The 17,647-nt window shown below is 40.0% G+C and overlaps 1 protein-coding gene across 4 annotated transcripts in view; it reads left to right on the top strand.

Annotated features, from left to right (window-relative positions):
• Positions 1-17,647, top strand: part of KANK1 (KN motif and ankyrin repeat domains 1) — a 203,995-nt gene that overhangs the window by 82,713 nt on the left and 103,635 nt on the right. For all 4 annotated transcript variants that reach the window (XM_072959510.1, XM_072959509.1, XM_072959513.1 and 1 more), the window contains exon 2: positions 2,246-2,371. The gene's annotated coding sequence lies outside the window, so the exon portion shown is untranslated. The remainder of the gene's footprint in view (positions 1-2,245; positions 2,372-17,647) is intronic.

The raw sequence follows: 17,647 nt of genomic DNA, 5'->3' as shown, positions 1-17,647 counted from the left end.
AATGATCAGCACAAACCTCTTGGCTTGATAAGCACAGTTCTTGATGGGAAAGGTTCTGCTTGTCTCCCTTTGCCCTCCCAGTGTCTTCTCAATCCCCTGCAGCCTGCTCCTGGACCAGTCCTATTGAAAATTGTCCTTCAGGGTCACCAGTGACCTCCTTACTGACTGTTACATCCAGTGACATCTTGTCAGTCCCCATCCGCAGCACTTGAAGTCACACATCTTTCTTTGGGTTGGTGTGCCTCTCCACCCTCGTGGTTAGTCTCCTGACTCTGCAGCCACTCTGTGCCTCCTTCAGTGGTTCTTCTTCCTCCAGCTCCCTTGCACCTTCACTGTGTCCTCTACGCATTCCCCTTAGAACCTCTATTTAGTCTTGGGGCTTCAGCCATCATCTTTTTCAAGGTACAAATCTAGCAACCTGTCTTTCCCTACTGCGAGTCATCCCTGTTGCTGCTGAAAGTTTGATCATAAAATGGTTTTTGAAATTAGAGACACGTTTGCTTTGACACAAAATCTGCAGACGTTGGAGACACTTGGAAGACATCTCCGGCTCTTGGAAAGGCCCCTGGGTTGTCTAGGAATGGCCTACTTACTGATGATGGAATCAGATCCTTGTGTGAGCCTCTTCACGCAAATGAAAATAGTGGAGTTCATAAAAGAATCTCACCTCAAGGCTCAAAGGCTTGTAAATTTCAAAAAGCATTTGCAGAGCTGATGGAAAAAATACCGAGATTGTAAAAACTCTGATGTGGTCCACAGCATAATGGAAACCTTACTTGAAATAACCAGAATAGTCCCTTTCCAGCTTGAGTGCTAAACTCAATAAACTTGAAACAGTGGCCAGTACTACTGAGACATTGTGTGAGCGTTAAATTATCTGGAAGGTGGGATTGTCGGATCTGGGAACTTGAGCTGGGCCTTGACTACGGGGTTAAGAAAAGCTGTATCTTGTATGGGGAATGATAGTTGCGAAAGCAGGGTGTAGGAGTATGTGTTCTTCGGAACGTGATAAGACTTATCTGACTAGCACAGAAGGTGTTTGTTGGAAGTTGGAGGAAGAGAAGATAAAGTAGAGCTAGATTATGGAAGAACCTGAAAGTCAGCAGAAGAGTTTATATTTGTTGGAAGAGAAATGTCTTACCACTGTGGATATGGATGTAAGACAATGCTAGCTTGGGGGGTGAGAAGAAAAGGGAACTTCAGAGTTGGAGGTATCCTACAAGGTGGGGTAGGAATGACTAATATTCGTTGTACCTGCTGTGTGTCAGGGACAAGGTCTCATAGTTGTTATTCGTGCAGCAACCTTAGGGGTAGATGATGTTAGTCGTCCCGTTTTATGTATACCAAATGAGCTCTGAGGAAATACAGTTTGTCTGAGTTCTGTAGAGTGCCGGGGCCAGGGTTCAAGCCCAGGGACATCTGACTTCAAAGCACAAGGAAGATGGAGAACACTGAAATCAGTTCTTGATTTTACAGTCAAGAAAACTGAGCCCAGGAGATAGGGGACTATCCTAGGTATGCAGGTAAAAGGATGAAAGCAATCGCTCTGAAGGAGAGAGTGTGGATAGGCAGTGATCTGGAGAGAGGCCAGGTTAGAGGCTACTGTTGTAAACAGGTGGGGGTGCCCAAGAATTTGGTACTAGCAGTGGCGTAAGTGTGAAAAAAGAAGTAGAGAGCAGTAGGACATTCAGGGAAGGTGTCGGTGGACTGGTCTTGGAATAGGCGATGATGGAGGGGGACGACGTGAGAACAGTGCCAAAGTTTTCACCCAGCAGGACTGCCACTCACCAGGAGCATCCTCAGCGGAGCTAGTTTTAAGAGAAGGCCATGTATTTCTTACGGGCTGGTCTGATTCTGCAATGACAAAGATGTCAATACAAAAATTGATGATATTCATGAGCTGACTTATGTACATAATGACAGATGTATGGAGAGCAGTAACGGAAGTGGAGGGGAAAGTCTGCGAGGAACCAGCCCTTGTCTTTGAATGGGAGGTAGATGCCCCAAGAGCTAGCGACTGGCTTTTACCTAAAGCAAAGGAGACTCCTGTCTGCATGATATCCTAGGTTCTTTTTTCTTCTTGCCTGCCCCTTCCACCCCCAACAGGAGAGTGCCTTAACCACAGTTTGACTTCTAAACTGCAGAGCTGCCTCTAATAATTGATTCCCCTCTCCTGTAGGTCTTGAGCCTGGAAAGGAGTATTGCCCCATCGCATTTCCCTCAATGAGGCTCTCTTTTCTTTCAGAGTGATTGTCACTGTGCTAGATGGACCACTGAACTCTTGAATTACTTCCATCTTTTGACCACACTAGGAAATTGTCCATGGAGCTGAGATATTTACTGCAGTAATTTCTGGCCTTACGTACTTGAGGTAAGTTATACTTTTTTTTCTATATCACTATCATGAAGTTGTCATGTTTGTCTTCTTTAACTTTGCTTTTTAAGAGACATTAACCTGTTCTTTCCCTCCTACTTTTTTCTGCTCTAATAATCCCTTCAGAGTGCTCTTAATCTGCAAATATATGAGTGCAGAAAAGACTTTTATATCATGATATATGAGCAAGCTGTTTGACTCTGAAGAATAAAGGGGAAAATGTATTACTCTTTAGATTAAATCAATAAAAGTACCCCATTTCCTTAAACACGATATGCAGAGACTGGATTATACTAGAGAAAGTTAATAGATTGAAAGGAATATTTATTAAGTCTACTTGAAAAAAATGGAGGAAATTAAATATTAATATATTGCTGGCTTTATTCAAGTCAAGAAAATTTAGAAAATACAGGGAATTTAAAAGAAAAAAATTCATTTCACTTCTGGAGATAACCAGTGTTAAAATTTTACTGAATTATTTGTAATGCTTGTATTACAAATATTTGTAATGGAGAGTGAGTGTGTCATATGTGTTAACTTGCTAGATTTTTGCAAATGAGAAACATTTATCACATGCCAGGCCTTGTACCAAGCACTTTACATACATTAATTTATTAATTCTCACAACCCTATGATGCTGGTGCTTTTCTTATCCCATCTATACATAAGAAGATTGAGGCTCAGAAAAATTAAATAACATGCCCATGCTCATACAGCTGGTTAACCCACTCGGAACTTGAACCAGTCAGATGCCAAAGCCCATAACAATAGGCTTTTTTTTTTTTTTTAAATACTACTTTTCTTTGAAAAGTACTTAATCCTTTTTTTCCTGCAGCATCATTTTAAATGACTGCATGGAGTACATTAATTTGGGTATGCAGTGGTTTCTCTGCACCATCTCCTTTGCTAGACATTTATTTGTCTTTCATTATTTGGCTTTAGAAACAATGTTGTTATAACATCTTCTGTGCACATCCATAACTGTTTCCCTCGGGCAGACGGCTTCAGGTGGCATTTCTGAGTCAGCCACAGTGTGAGACTGGATCCTTCAGGTTTTTGATGCACTCTGCTAATTGTCTTCTCAAAAGTTGTACCAGTTCATATTCCCACGAGCAGTGTATGGAATGCCCGATGACCCTAGGCCCTCAGCAGCACTGGTAGCTGGCAATGGAATAATTTTGTTTGCCTTTTGAAAAGACGCCAGGTGTCCTTGCTCAGCTCTGTCTTCTTGCCTAAAGTCCTCTAGAGCTGTAGCCTCCTACCTGGTTTCTGTTTCTCCACTTTAAACCTCACTTCATCACTGAAGGAACTGCAGGGCAATGTGTAACAGAATGGACTTTGGAGCTGGATGCCTGGGTTTAAACTATGGCAGTGCTGTTCTGCCTGTTTTCCCATCAATAAAACAGAAATGGTAATAAAACCCCTCCTGTAGTGGTGCTAGGTGATAGTTGACATAAAGTGTCTTAGAACAGTGCGTGACTCCTGGTACCTGCTCAGTAATTGCTGGCTATGACTATTGTCTCCCAGAAGTCCATGCTCATGTAACTGAAAAACCATAGTTATATGCAATTGACCCTTGAACAACATGGGTTTGAACTACACGAGTCCACTTACGCACAGATTGTTTCCAGTGGTAAATACTGAAGCACTGCGTGATCAGTGGCTGGTTGAATCTGCGGATGTGGAACCCTGGGTACTAGGCAACCCGGACATGGATGGAGGGACGACTGTAGGTTTTTGACTGCGTGGAAGGTCAGCACCCCTGACTCCTGTGCTGTTCAAGGGTCCACTGTACTTCTTTTGGGTTGAATATGATTATTGCCAGATGAGTAACTCACAGTAGAAATTCCAGGTGCTGACATTGCGGTGTCACGTGTGAACACTCTGAGCAACCTGAAGGTCACAAATAACCATCCCTGCCTCTGCTGATGCTGCGAGGTCCAGACACGGAGGGGAAAGAGTAACAGGAGTAACTAGAATGTTAAAGTGCCCCCTAAGCTCACAGAGCACTTCCACACACATTATCTTGCTGGATCCTCACAACATCGCTGTGAGGGAGGTGGAGTAGGTGTTGTTCACCTTGTTTTATGGAGGAGGAATTTGATTTGGAAGAATCGAGTGACTTGTTCACTTGAGGTCATGGAAGCAGTCAGTGGCAGAGCTCAGTGTGCACCCTAGGCCTTCTGACTGTAAATCCTCACTCTGATGCTTCATGGCATGATGCTAGACTCAGGAGGTGCAGGACAGGATATTCAGGCCCAGAAATGTACCAGAAAAGGAAGGAGCAAAGAGAGACGCTGCCGGGAAGGAGGCAGCAGAGTGGGTTAAGGAACTTGGACGTATTGAATGTAAGGCAGGGGCCCAGTGGGGAGGGAGGAAGGGAGGTGGGAGAGAGAGCATGACCAGAAAGAAAGGGGAAAATCGAAGGGGCCAGGACCACAGGACCCATAGAGCTGGCTGAGGTGACGGAGGGAGGGGGCTCCATCGTTGCAGGCAGGAGGGGAGGGAGAGATGGAGGACAGCGACTCAGGTGCTTTGAGGTGGAAAGGAATATTTGAGAGGGCTCAAGACTTACGGCTTGGATGTACCTCCTGACTGAAGAAAAAAGAAAGTATTGGTGAGAATAAGAGTGGTGGGTTTGAGGTTTTTGATTTGAGAAAGAGGAACTACTTGGAACAGCCAAGGTGTGAAGTGGGCCAGGGAGTCAGAAAGGGCTGTCAGAGACCGCTGCGGTGCAAGACACAGAGCCCAGATAACGTCTGGGCTCCAACTTGGCAGACTCTGTGACCCCAGCATCCCTGCTTTAGGGGTGCTGAGAACGTGCACTTGCCAGACGGGCAAGGTGAACATTGGGAAAGGGAAATCCCTTAGTTGCCTGTCAAATGAGAGGAAATCACACCCTGCAATAATCCTCTTGTTTCCAAATACCACAGCGGCTGTCAGGCTGTGCTCTAGCCCTGGGATACCCTTTGCTCAGAAGTTAAGTACTGCAGTGATAATATTTATACACACTTGCTGGTGGTTTCATTCAGCAGAGAAACAAGAAGCACTCGTTCAGCTCTTGTTTCTAGAAACCTTTGTTAAGGGCTGTGCTTATAGACAGGTAGGTGAAGTGGGGAGATGGTAGGTGGTTTCTTAATCTGTGAAATGAGGAGTTAGACAAGATACATGCCTCCAAAAGTCCCTTCCTGCCATACCATTTTCTGATTCAGCTCGTCTACACTGTGTCTTCTGTCTATGACCTCCTTTACAACGCAGTTTAGCATTTCTACAGCTTTATTTTATGATGTTTTATTTTTTTGCTTAGTTTCTTTGCTTACTTGTTGAAAGCAATGTATACTGACTTACAGATAAATGAAAGATATGTAGATAAAATAAAAGGGCCTGTTGAAAAATGCACAATCCTACCACCATTAAAATCACCACTGTTAATATTCTTCAGAGATTTTTCCATGTGTATATGCTTAAATAAGATTTTTAAATACAAATATGCAACCTATTTTTCTTAACTGATATATTGTACACTTCTCTCCACGTCAGTGTCATTGCTACATAATTATTCAAGGCTGGTAAAGATTCTAGTTTAGGAATATATGTACTTCACAGATCTCCCTCTGGACATGTATATCTTCCTAACTATAATTTTGAGACTACCCTTAATTATTCTTAACATAAAATCAGGAAAGAAGTTTTTGATTTGTAATACCTGAAAGACAACCAGTGTATAATCGCGCTGGCAGTATGCAAGCGTTGTCTTTTCCCACAGTCTTCATAACAGTTAGATCATCGAATTAAAAAAAACTTCACCCAGTTTTATGCACAAGTAAACATTTATCCTATGTTTATAAGCCATTTGTGTGTATTCTTTTGTGAATATTCTGTTCATGTTCTTTGCCCACTTCTCCAAAGAAGTATATGCTTTTTTGTTACTGATTTGTATGTCTTTTTTTTATAAATTATCTTTTATGATACAAATATTATATATCCTTTGCCTTTGAATTTTATGTAGTGTTTTTCAAAGTAAATACTTAAGGTGGTTGAATCTTTTTTCTGTGGTTCCATATAGACTAACTAGGAAGCAAGAATGCCTTGGTATTCCTCCCCTAACTTCTGTTCTTCACCTTCCAGAGTGATCTCTTTCAAGTGTAATCACACCTTGGCACACCCCTGCCTAAGCCGGTCATGGCATCCTCCTTACCATGTCCTGCAAGGCCCGGCATGATCCAGCTTTGCCTGCTATCCAGCCTCACCTCTGTCACTCACACTCAAACACTATGTTCCAACCCTACTGGCCTCCTTTCAGTTCATAGAATCCATCAGCCAGTTTCTTGCTCCCAGGATTCTGTAGGTGCTGTTCCTTTGCCTGGAGCATGTGCTTGTGTGTGCGTGCACATGCAGACACACACACACACACACACACACACACACTCTCTCTCTCTCTCTCTCTCTCTCTCTCTCTCTCTCTCTCTCTCTCATACACCTTTCTTATGACTGACTCCTTGTTCAGAGAGCCAGTTCTCGAGAGAGAGCTCTTAGAGTAGGCTGCCTGGCTTCACCTGGCTTCCACATTCAGTAGCTCTGTGTCCTTGAACGTGTTTCTTCACCTCTCCTTACCTGTAACAGCAGAATCATCATCATATTAGTACCTAACTTGACTTGTTGAGAGGATTAAGTGGGTTAATCCATGCAGAGCTCTTAGAAGACCATCCTGTTCACAGAGTGCAGGTGAGTGGTTATCTGTTATCATGGTCCTCATTCTTCCGGCTTCACCTTAAATTTCACCTCAGACAGAGTGCCTTCCTGTCTAGCATTTGGTCTTTCTTCCCCAGTATTCTCCATCTCACAATCCTGGTTTCTTTCCCTTTGCATGTATCAATATGCAATTATTTTTGGTTTATTTTCTTTTTCTCATTTCCTCCTCTGGCCTGTGACTCCATAGGGACAGGGGTTGTGTCTGTGTGGTCCACAGCTAGGTCTTTAATGTTAAGCATGTAGTGTTTGTAGAATGAATGAATGAATAGCAATTATCTTCAACCACAAGATTGCATAGAAACCCACCTATATTTTCTTATTGTAGTTTTATGGCTTCACTTCACATTTTAAAATACTTCATCTGTATGAAACTGAGTTTGAAGTATGAATGAAAATTAATTTTTTCCCCAAATGAGTAGCCAGTTGGACTTTTCTAAGTCTTTTAAAGAGAGCTCATATTACCACCCATATTACAGTCCTTAGGGACTCTGATGTTGCTTTTTGTTTCTTTGTTTGTCTCTCCTTGGGTAGTTGTTTTGCAAAAAGTACATGCAAAAACTGTTCATTGACTTGAGCCAAATTCTTCCTGAGCGTGCCAGCTCAGTACCAGGAGAGATGCTCCTGGGGTCACCTCCCGTGGCCTTGTTTCCAAGAGGAAGGAAGACGTCATGTTGCCAGCTTAGGGGCTTTTTCTGTTTGCTCAAAAGCTAATTTTATAGAACCTGCTAGAATTTTGACAGTCTTATTTTAGATATTGTGTCTGCCTTTAAAAAAAAAGTTGAAACCTGGAAACTTCAACTTTCCAATGACTAAGTTACTTTTCTTTTGCTGACTCTTGCATTTAGATAAGGGGCAAAAACGCTTTGGCAGAATCTGTATTCTGATTTCTTGGTTTGGAAAGATTGGTCACCATTCTTTTCCACATTTTAGCTTTTAAAATGAATTGCAAAAATAATGCATATCCATTGTCACATATTCAAGCCATAAAACATGTATGAAGAAAAGAGTTGACTTGCATCCCACCTTCTGATCCTACCTCTTAAAATAACTACTGCTGAGTTTATTGTATATCCTTTCAGACTGTTTTATGCTTAGTAAATACGTTAGATCTTTACCAGCTCCCCCCATATACTTGCATGCATTTTCTGAACAATGTCTTAAACCCACTTTCTTATACACATCAGTATATAAGGGCTTTAAAAACACTTGAAGCCTTTGTTTTCTGGCTGGCAGCATCTTAGAGAAGTGACTAATTGGTATTTTCCCAGGATTTTGAAAACCAGGCTTCCTTGGTTTGCAGGAATCACTGAATGTAATCTTCCAGAGGGCAGGGGCTCGGGCACATGCAGGAATGCGGTATAATCGGATACTGATTTTTGTCTGACTGCAAAGGAAGAAATGGGGACTTTGGAGTGGGAAAGGAGAACGTTCTTCCAAGTTCATGAGGGTGAACATTTAGTGAATTGTTTCACTGGGTTATGTAACAAGTAGTTTGACTTCCAGGGAAGCAGGATCGCAGATGGGGTGCTGTCAGGTTACAGAATTTCTCACCGCTCTGTCGCTCATCACTCTCTTCTGCCTTTCTTTTTGGACCACAAGAATAGAAGGTAAATTTGGGGTGGCAGAGGGTGGAGAGCAGAGTGATTCACCGGGCTGTGCCCTTCACTCTGGATTTGGAATTCATGCAGCTGGCTGCCCCGGGTATGATGTATGGCCCTGCAGTCCAGAGAACTGTAAGGGTTTCTGTAAGTGATGAGGGCGCTGGACTTAGGCAGAATGGCACTTGTTGGGGTTTTCACAGTGCCCACCTTATTACACTAGAGAGGCAAGTTTCATTGCTTAAGGGGACAATTTATGGCAATGAGCTTATCTCGTTGTTTTAGCTCTTGATGTTTTTCTGCCTCTTTAATAAAACGTGAAGTCACAAAGCAATTAAATAGTAGTGTAGTTTTCTGGCAGGAGGTGGAGAAAGGCTAACCAGGGGAAAAGGCTAACATGATTGACAGAGGCTGACTGGAGATTTACATTGAGAATAACTCGTTCTTCAAAACTTTCTTCATTTTCTTTTGGGAATTACAGGGTAAATCATAGACCAGGAGGATGGATGATTAAAAATGTAGGAGTTATGATTTCTTTTTGACTTTGTAAGTCTCTACATCCTCCATCTTAGCATAGAGTTCTCATTTCAAGAACTCTTGATGAAATCATGGGACCCAACCTTGCCAAGGATTAAAAAAAAGCAGAAACACTAAAAATCTTAAATTGTTCATAAGCTTGAGGTTGTTTATATTTTGTAAAATGTCTTAAGAGCCAATGAAATGAAGTAGAGAATTCATGAGTGTTTTTTTGTTTCATTTCTTAAGCTCAAATCCACAAGTATAGGTATTTTTGAATATTCAAATATATTGAATAGGGTTTTAACTGTTAGTTTCTAAAACTTTAAAAAGTAGCATTAGTACTGTTTAATAATGACACTTAAATGAGGAAAACTTTGAAAAAATTGAAGATAAATCTGGAGAGTTAAGATTCCCTGTCACTCTTATTCAGGCTCCTCTAACATATGAAAGAAATTCTTTTGATTTAGTCACTTTGTATTGATGAGATCTGTTTATTCCAATCAAGAGAATTAACAAAGTTATGTAAGTTCTTCATATCATTCTTTCTTGTTACAGAAACAGTTTGATTTTACAAAGTTTTGAAAAGCCGCCTTTTGATTTGAAATTCTCATTTCCTAAGACATGGAAATAGCCAAAACAAATAGCTTAAACTAAAATGCAAAAATTAACTAAGAGTTAATTTATGTGACCCAGAAACAAGCAGCTGAAAGGGCAGTGCTTTTTCTGGTGTGGATTTCTGTTGCCATGGAGGCACTGTGAAGGGGACAGCCCGTACCTTTGCGGGAGCACCCCAACCCCCTGACTTCCCACCACAGAAAGAACAAGAACTGGAGAGCTGACTGCAGAGTGAGTCTGCTGCCCTTGAGAGCATGCTTCCAAATAGATCACCAGTGAGAAGATTTGTGCTGAGAGAATAGGAGAAATGCTAATTTCTAGGACTTGGTAAAACGGTGACAAGCAGCTTTTACACCAAATCAGCAAATCTTTTCCAGGTTCTTACCCGGGGTCCTGTGTATGAGCTGTGGTTGTTTCCTCCCCTCTAAAGGAGGGAGGGTATGGGGCTTCCTATCACTGTCGAGTAAGTGTGGAGAGAGAGGAGACTGAAGGCAGCCGGGGCTTGTCCTCTCAGCCCTTATCCTAAGCTCAGCTGGGCTGACTGGGCGGTGTCTCAGGAAGTGGATCCCTTTGCTGCCCTGGGAACAGTGCTTACTTACAGTCCCTAGTATGTAAGTATGTTTTCTTTTCTCCTGGCGACAGTCCTTTATCCAGAGTGTTCCACAGAGAGACATCTGGATACAGAAGATGCCTGTCCACGCTGATACCAGTCTGACTGTTCTGCAGTAAAGTAACAGTGGGGATTGGTGTTTTGGTCTTACCGATATAGTATTGTTTAAATTGTATTTATCGTTAAGGAGATGAAATCCACACAACAACAACAACAATTTTTAATGAATAATTCGGCAGCGTTTATTGCATTGACAGTGTCATGCAGCTGCCCCCTCTATCTAGTTCCAAAACATTTTCCTCATTACCTCAAAAGAAAACCCTCTACCAATTGAGCAGTAACTTCCTCTTCCCTCCTACCACTGCCCCTGGCAACCACTTACATGCTTTCTGTCTCTATTAATTTACTGATTCTGGATGTATCATATAAATGGAATCATAATACGTGACTTTAGTGTCTGGCTTCTTTCACTTAGCATGTTGTTGAGAGTCATCTATGTTGTAGCATGTATCAGTCACTTTATGGCTGAATAATATATTCTGCTGTATGGATACGCCACAGTTTGTTTATCCTATTCATCCATTGATGGACATTTGACTTTTTCCACCTTTTGATTATTTGAATAACACTGCTATGAATATGGATACATCAGTATTTGAGTCCAGTTTTCAGTTCTTTGGTGTCTGTACCTAGAGGTAGAATTGCTGGGTCCTATGTAATCCTATTTAACTTTTTGAGAAATTGCCAAACTGTTTTCCATAGCAACTGAATCATTTACATTCCCACCAGCAAAGCATAGAGGTTCCAGTTTCTCTACATCATTGCCAACACTGATTTTTCCTTAAAAAAAATTATAGCCATTCTTGGGAGTCTGAAGTAGCATTTCATTATGGTTTTGATTTGCATTGCCCTAATAACTGATTATATTGATCATCTTTTCATATGCTTATTGGCCATTTGTAAATCTTTGGAGAAATGTCTATTCAAGTTGTTTACCCATTTTAAATTGTGTTGTCTTTTTGCTGTTGAATTATAAGAGTTCTTTATATATTCTGGATACTAGACCCTAAATCTGAGTCTTCCAACTTTCTTTTTCTTTTTCAGTATCATTTTGGCTATTCAGAGGTTCTTGTATTTCCATATGAACTTAAGGATCAGCTTTTTCCATTTTTGCAAAAAACGATTGTTAGAATTTTGATAGAGAGGGATGGCATTGAGTCTACAGATGATTTGGGGTAGTGTTGCCATCTTATTAAGTCTTCTAATTCATGAACATGGGAAGTCTTTCCATTTATTTAGGTCTTAATTTCTTTCAGCAATGTTTTGAAGTTCTCAGTGTACAAGTCTTTTGTCGCCATTAAATTTATTCTTAGGTATTTTATTCTTTGGATACAATTGTAAATCAAACTGTTTTCGTGATTTTTTTTCATATTATTCATTCTTGGTGTACAGAAACAAAACTGCTTGTACATTATTTTTACATTTTTAAAATTTTTAAATTAAAAAAATAATCTCTACTGATTATTTTAAAAATTAGGTTAAGAACACCACCATCTCTCCGGATACTTCCTGGAGTGGCTTCTGTTAAGTCTGATATACATCCTTTCATATATTCTCTATACATATGTGTACAAATACACTAGGCTCATATCTATCATAGAGTCATATGCTAGACTCATGACTTTGTCTACATTTTAACTTAATTATTTTTCACTTAATTATTGATTATGAAATACTTTCTTTGTCGGTACATCTGGATTGACCTTATTCCTCTTAAATGCTGCATAGTACCCTTTTGTACAAATGTACTATGTTTGTGTGAAAGTTTTCTTTTAATGAGCATTTAGTGTGTTCTCAGTTTTTCCCTATTATAAACAATGTGAAATTAATAATCTTGTACCTTCATGAATGTATACTTGTGTGAGCATGTTTTTAAGGTAAATTCCTGTAAATAAAATTGCTTAGGCAAACAAGGTGCAGATATTACCTTTTGATGGACAGTTAGAAATCTTGTTTTTGTTTTTAAGTGCCTGTTTACTCTGGGAATAGATGCTACCCACTATCAGCTGAGAATTACAATGAGTAGTTAAATGCTTGGGGAAAAAAGGAGAAAAGAAGCATATGTCTAACCCTTTTTATTCTTGTGTTATGTAGTAACATTATATAGGAATCTAAACATAAGGTAAATAATAAAATCCTTTTGGGTATGTTTATGAGCTACGTAAACAAGGTGTTTAAAAGTGCATTGTTAGTCCAACTTACTCTCGTCAGGTGCAGAAGCAACTAGTAGCACGAATGCACCTCTCAGGCTTTTCTTTCTCTTGCTTTTTGTGTACCACACCCGACTCCTAACTGTCTTTTGTTATCCCCGCCACCCACTGCTGTCAGTCATTCTTAAATAGTTTTGGATTTTATGCCAAAAGATCTGCTTGTTGACAGTCTGTGAACACCCAGTGTTCTCTTGTTTATTAGCACCATCCACGGAAGATCAGTTTGGGAATTTACTAATATATTCTTAAGTTAAAGACTTTGTTTTGTTCAAGGCTAACTAAAAGGTTTAGCTAAACTCCAGAAAGTGGACCACATTCATTTAGGGGGGATGTAACTGTGATATTCTGTATCTGAGTCTCATCTCACACCCTTCTATGCTTGTCACATGGTTAACTAAATAAAACAGACTAAGAGGCTTTCATAAAATGCCCAAAGGAAAGAAAGCCAGCGGAAGTGAGGAATGAGGATAAAGACAGTTGCTTTCCTCATCCATTTAAAAAAAATTTTTTTTATTTTGAAATAATTTTAGACTTGGAGATAAGTTGCAAGAGGTAGACCAGGGTTCATAATAGCCTGCAGCCAGATTCTCCTAATATTAACATCTTACATAACCATAGTGTTCTTATCAAGTATCAGGAAATTTAAATTGATAGCATACTTCTAGCTCAACTGCAGACCTTATTAGCATTCCATCCAGTTATCCGCTAATGTCCTTTTTCTGTTCCAGGGTCCATATTGCACCTGGTGATTCTGTCTCTGTAGATGCCTGTAATTTGTGACAGTTCCTCAGTCTTTCCTTGTCTTTCATGATCTTGCTACTTTTGAACAGTTCTCGTCAGTTACTGTATTCAGTGGCTGAATTTGGGCTTTTCTGATGTTTACTTTGAGCTTCTGTAGGCATTTTGGGGAGGAATACCACAAAATTGATGATGTGGCTTTTTTTTTTTTTTTTTTTGGTTAGTGGTTACTTGAGGTCAGTTTCCCTTATTACTGGTGACGCTAACCTTAATCATTTGATTCAGGTAGTCTCTCTCATCACTATAAAGTGACTATTATTCTCTTTGTAATTGATAAGTATCTTGGGAGGAGATACTTTGAAGCTAAGCAGTTATCCTCTTTCTCCTCAGGCTTCCACCTGCTGATTTCAGCATCCATTAGTAGATCTTGCCTGCCGTTATTATTACCATACCATTTGCCTAATGGTGATTTTATCTCCTTTATTATTTGTATGCTTATTTATTTATGGAATTCTTTAAGGAAGAGCTATTCACGTGTGTGTGTATAATCTCAATATGGACTCATGGATAGTTACTTTCCTCTGTGAGTTCTAATCCAATATTATCATTGTTTTGTTGCTCAGATTGTTCCAGCTTTGGCCATTGGGGGTTCCTTCAGATTAGCCCTAATGTTCCTTTGATAAGTTCCTGACCTTTTCCAAATACTTCCTTATGTTGTAGCACCTCCAGATGTTCCAGGCTCATCTTGTGTTTTTCCTTGCTCTAGCTCTGGAATCAATTACTTCTTCAAGGAGCCTGGGTCCTTTTACTGGAGAATGTTTTGGAAAGCAGTATCTACATTAGATGTGCACATTGCACCTGGGGTGTCATTGTTTCTACTTTCTGTCAGTTTTACAGTGGGCTCTTTCCTGTGAGCATGGGTGTAGTAGGTCTGAAACTTGACATTGCTAGGTAGTGAATCATTTTAATGTAAAGTCATTTTGATCAGGCCACTTAGTGGTGGGTTGTTAAAATTAGTGCTCATAGGCCTATAGACAAGTAGATATTTTGACTATAAATGGAGTGGGTTACTTTTTTGTGGAAAAATATTTTTACATTCAAAGGCTAGTGTTCGCATCCAGACATCCCTAACATTCTTTCAATAACCTTTCATGGATTTTTGACTCTTAATTTTTAGTTCATGCCACATTTTAAAGTAGAATAATTTTTGGTTTTCAGTTATAGAAGATAAATACTACCTGATGTATTCCTACTAGAGTGTCTTATTCAGTGTTTAAGTACAGGTTGATCATCCTATAATAAGATAATTTCATTTTTGCTTAGGTTATTAGATGGCACAGAACTTCTGGGAAATTTTTTATGTCCTTATAACTTTGCTTGTGAAGTCTTACAGTCAGAGGACATTGATGAAATGTTTTTGTTAGTTATAAGCATGGAGGGCCTCTTTTCCTTGGAGAGTCAATGCAATTTCTTTTGACTACTGCTTTTAATTCTTGCAAAATAGATCTTGCCTAGGTGAAATTCCAGTGTGACTCCCTTTTTCTTTTGTAATTTTTTATGTTTCTCTTATTATACCTCAACTCTTTTGGCTAGCAGCTTCTGTGAAAACAAAGCATGAATTCAGGGCATGTTGCATTTGTGATGACTGGGATTGTAATAGTTATGGGTCTTGTCCTTCTGCAGTGATTATGAGCTTCCTAAGTGTTTTACTCTATTTCAAAACTCATTCTGGGGTCTTACCACCTGCTTTTTATATATGGAGAAGGTGTCTCTTGTTTCTTCTCAACAAGAAGCAGGTTTATTCAGAATTTCCAAAGATACATTTTTTCAAGAACATTTTCCTCTTGGCTTTGGCATTTTGTAGGAAATTTTCATATTCTTCCCCCTTCTGGAACACTTTAATTTGAGACTGTGGTTAGGTACAATATGGTACAATCCCTAGCTGGTAAATATAGCCTAGTATTGTAATGTTTTGAAAATATGCCTGACTAACTCTGACGTTTAAAAGTATAAATTATCTTTGCATCAGTAAGTGCTTTTGAAGAGCTTGGAGTAGCTTTGATAACTAATCATTGTATGATCATGCAGCCAGAAGAATTTACCAAGAATACCTTGTATATCTTGTGCCCAGTTTAAAGTTTAGTAGTGTGAGACTCATTCCTGGTGCCTGTCACTCTGGGTATGTCGAGAGACACCACATTAGCATTTATTGTATCTTTACTCATAATAGTTTCTACATCATACCTTTTCTTGAACCTGGATATAACTTCTCTCTTAGACTTTCTTATTTTCCTGTGAGTGGAAACTTCAGGCTGGAGGAATATTATATTTAACAGCAGAGAAAATAAAGCACTAAGCTTGAGTCAGTTGTGACTGCCTTGACCTTTAGTTTGATTGCCCCTGGCTTCACCTTGTACCCAGCATATATGGAGTTTGAATTCAGGAAGCCCAGCAGAATGATGCAGTTAGGAGTATCTGAGATCAATAAAAAGCTCTAACTCCAACACCCCTTACATTTATCCTCACTAAATTGCTAAGGTGTGAGCTTCTGATGATACTGGACTCATGACGAGATCTTCCTTTGGAAGAAGGTAGTCTTGAGAAGAGGAGGAGGATGGATCTTCATCTGGTATATAATTAAAAACCTGCTTTACAGGTTCTGGTCAAGTGGGGTCATAGGTGGTGGGCTTAAGATGTCAAAGGATTTTGCTGTAATTGATGATTTGGGATGTAAAGGAGCTATCCAGCTTATATCGTCTGAAAGTTCCCTTCTTAGGCTAAGGGAAAAACATTGAGGATATCACAAATACAGCAATCATAAATAACCTAAACACTGAAAAACTCTATTAGGCTCTTGGGTTTATGTATAAAAAAATCATGTGACTTTCATGTACATGATGCTTATACTGGGAGATGGAAAACTAATAGAGCGTTTTGTGTTTACAGTACATGCACCTGAGGCAGATAACAGAACCACTTGCTTGCAACTAACCTTTCAGAGAAAGTTCTTGTCATTGTACTAACATACTATTGAAGACACAGCCATGCTGGTAAGAAGCAGTTAGTCCCGGTCTGTTTCTAGTTGGTGATGAGAACTATCTTATTACCACCTTGTATTTTAAGTGACACTTGAAGAAGTGACTGGGAAATGAAGTAGGGGGGAAAGACTATTATAATTAAATATATGCCATTAGCAGACTCTTAAAAATTGGGGGGAATTGGCGTAAGGAGAACACACTGGAGTCATACTCCCTGAGGTCAGATACATTATGACATGGGACATCTCTTGTCATTAGAATTTTTCGTTTTGGAACCTCTGGACTCAGGGACCCAGTGCAGTGAGAAATTCAGGTGTCCGTGGAAGGAGAGTGAGTCCTGCCCTCCTTGCTGCACGCAGGCGCTGGGAGGGAGGGCCCCAGATACCGGGCACTGATAGAATGACAGGAACTGTCTCCTGCCGCCCTGTTTTGGTTCTCACCCTTCCCTCTTTGGTTTGTTTGCTCTCTGTGGCTGAGCACTCCTACTCACTGAATCTGGTGCTCGTAACACACTCGGGTACGGAGGTCAGTGCTGGGGTAGACTTGGTTTGATGCTTTCAGATAGGGTGTGTTTCAAAGCAGCTATGGAATAGCAAGTAAAGCTTCTCTAAATCCGTTGAGAATTTGGACTTAAAACGACGTTAAAGCGCTTAAGAGGTTTCCCAGCCATTGGTCGCTGGGGATGCTTTTTGATGTTTTCTAAGGTAGTAAGGCTACTCTGGCTACACGTGAAATGCAGGAGAATTTAAGATGAGTATCATATGGTATACTATGAATGTAAGCTAAAAAATGTGCAATAACGTCAAGTTTATTTAACTGCAAGTTGCCTTGCAAATGTGCATTCAGAAATTTTTAAAAATTGGGCCACAGTTCATACTCTATTTATGTATTTTTCCACACAGCATTATTTTATATTAATGTTTCCGTAAGTGGACTGAAGTCATAGGATGGTCATTTTTATTAGGAACATTAATATCCTGTTGTTTTGACGTACCATAGTTCTTGCTACGCTGTTTCCCTGGTGTTGGATATTTAGTCTGTTTCTAGTTTATCTCTGTAACAAACACTAAGGGTTATATATAGAGAGGGCCCTTCTTGCTTTGGTGACTGTGGAGCATGTGCTGTATGGGGCC

This window comes from Vicugna pacos, chromosome 4 (genome assembly GCF_048564905.1).
Source record: "Vicugna pacos chromosome 4, VicPac4, whole genome shotgun sequence".
Classification (NCBI taxonomy): domain Eukaryota; kingdom Metazoa; phylum Chordata; class Mammalia; order Artiodactyla; family Camelidae; genus Vicugna; species Vicugna pacos.
Note: the sequence above shows the minus strand (reverse complement) of the source record. Positions and strands in the feature narration are given on the sequence as shown.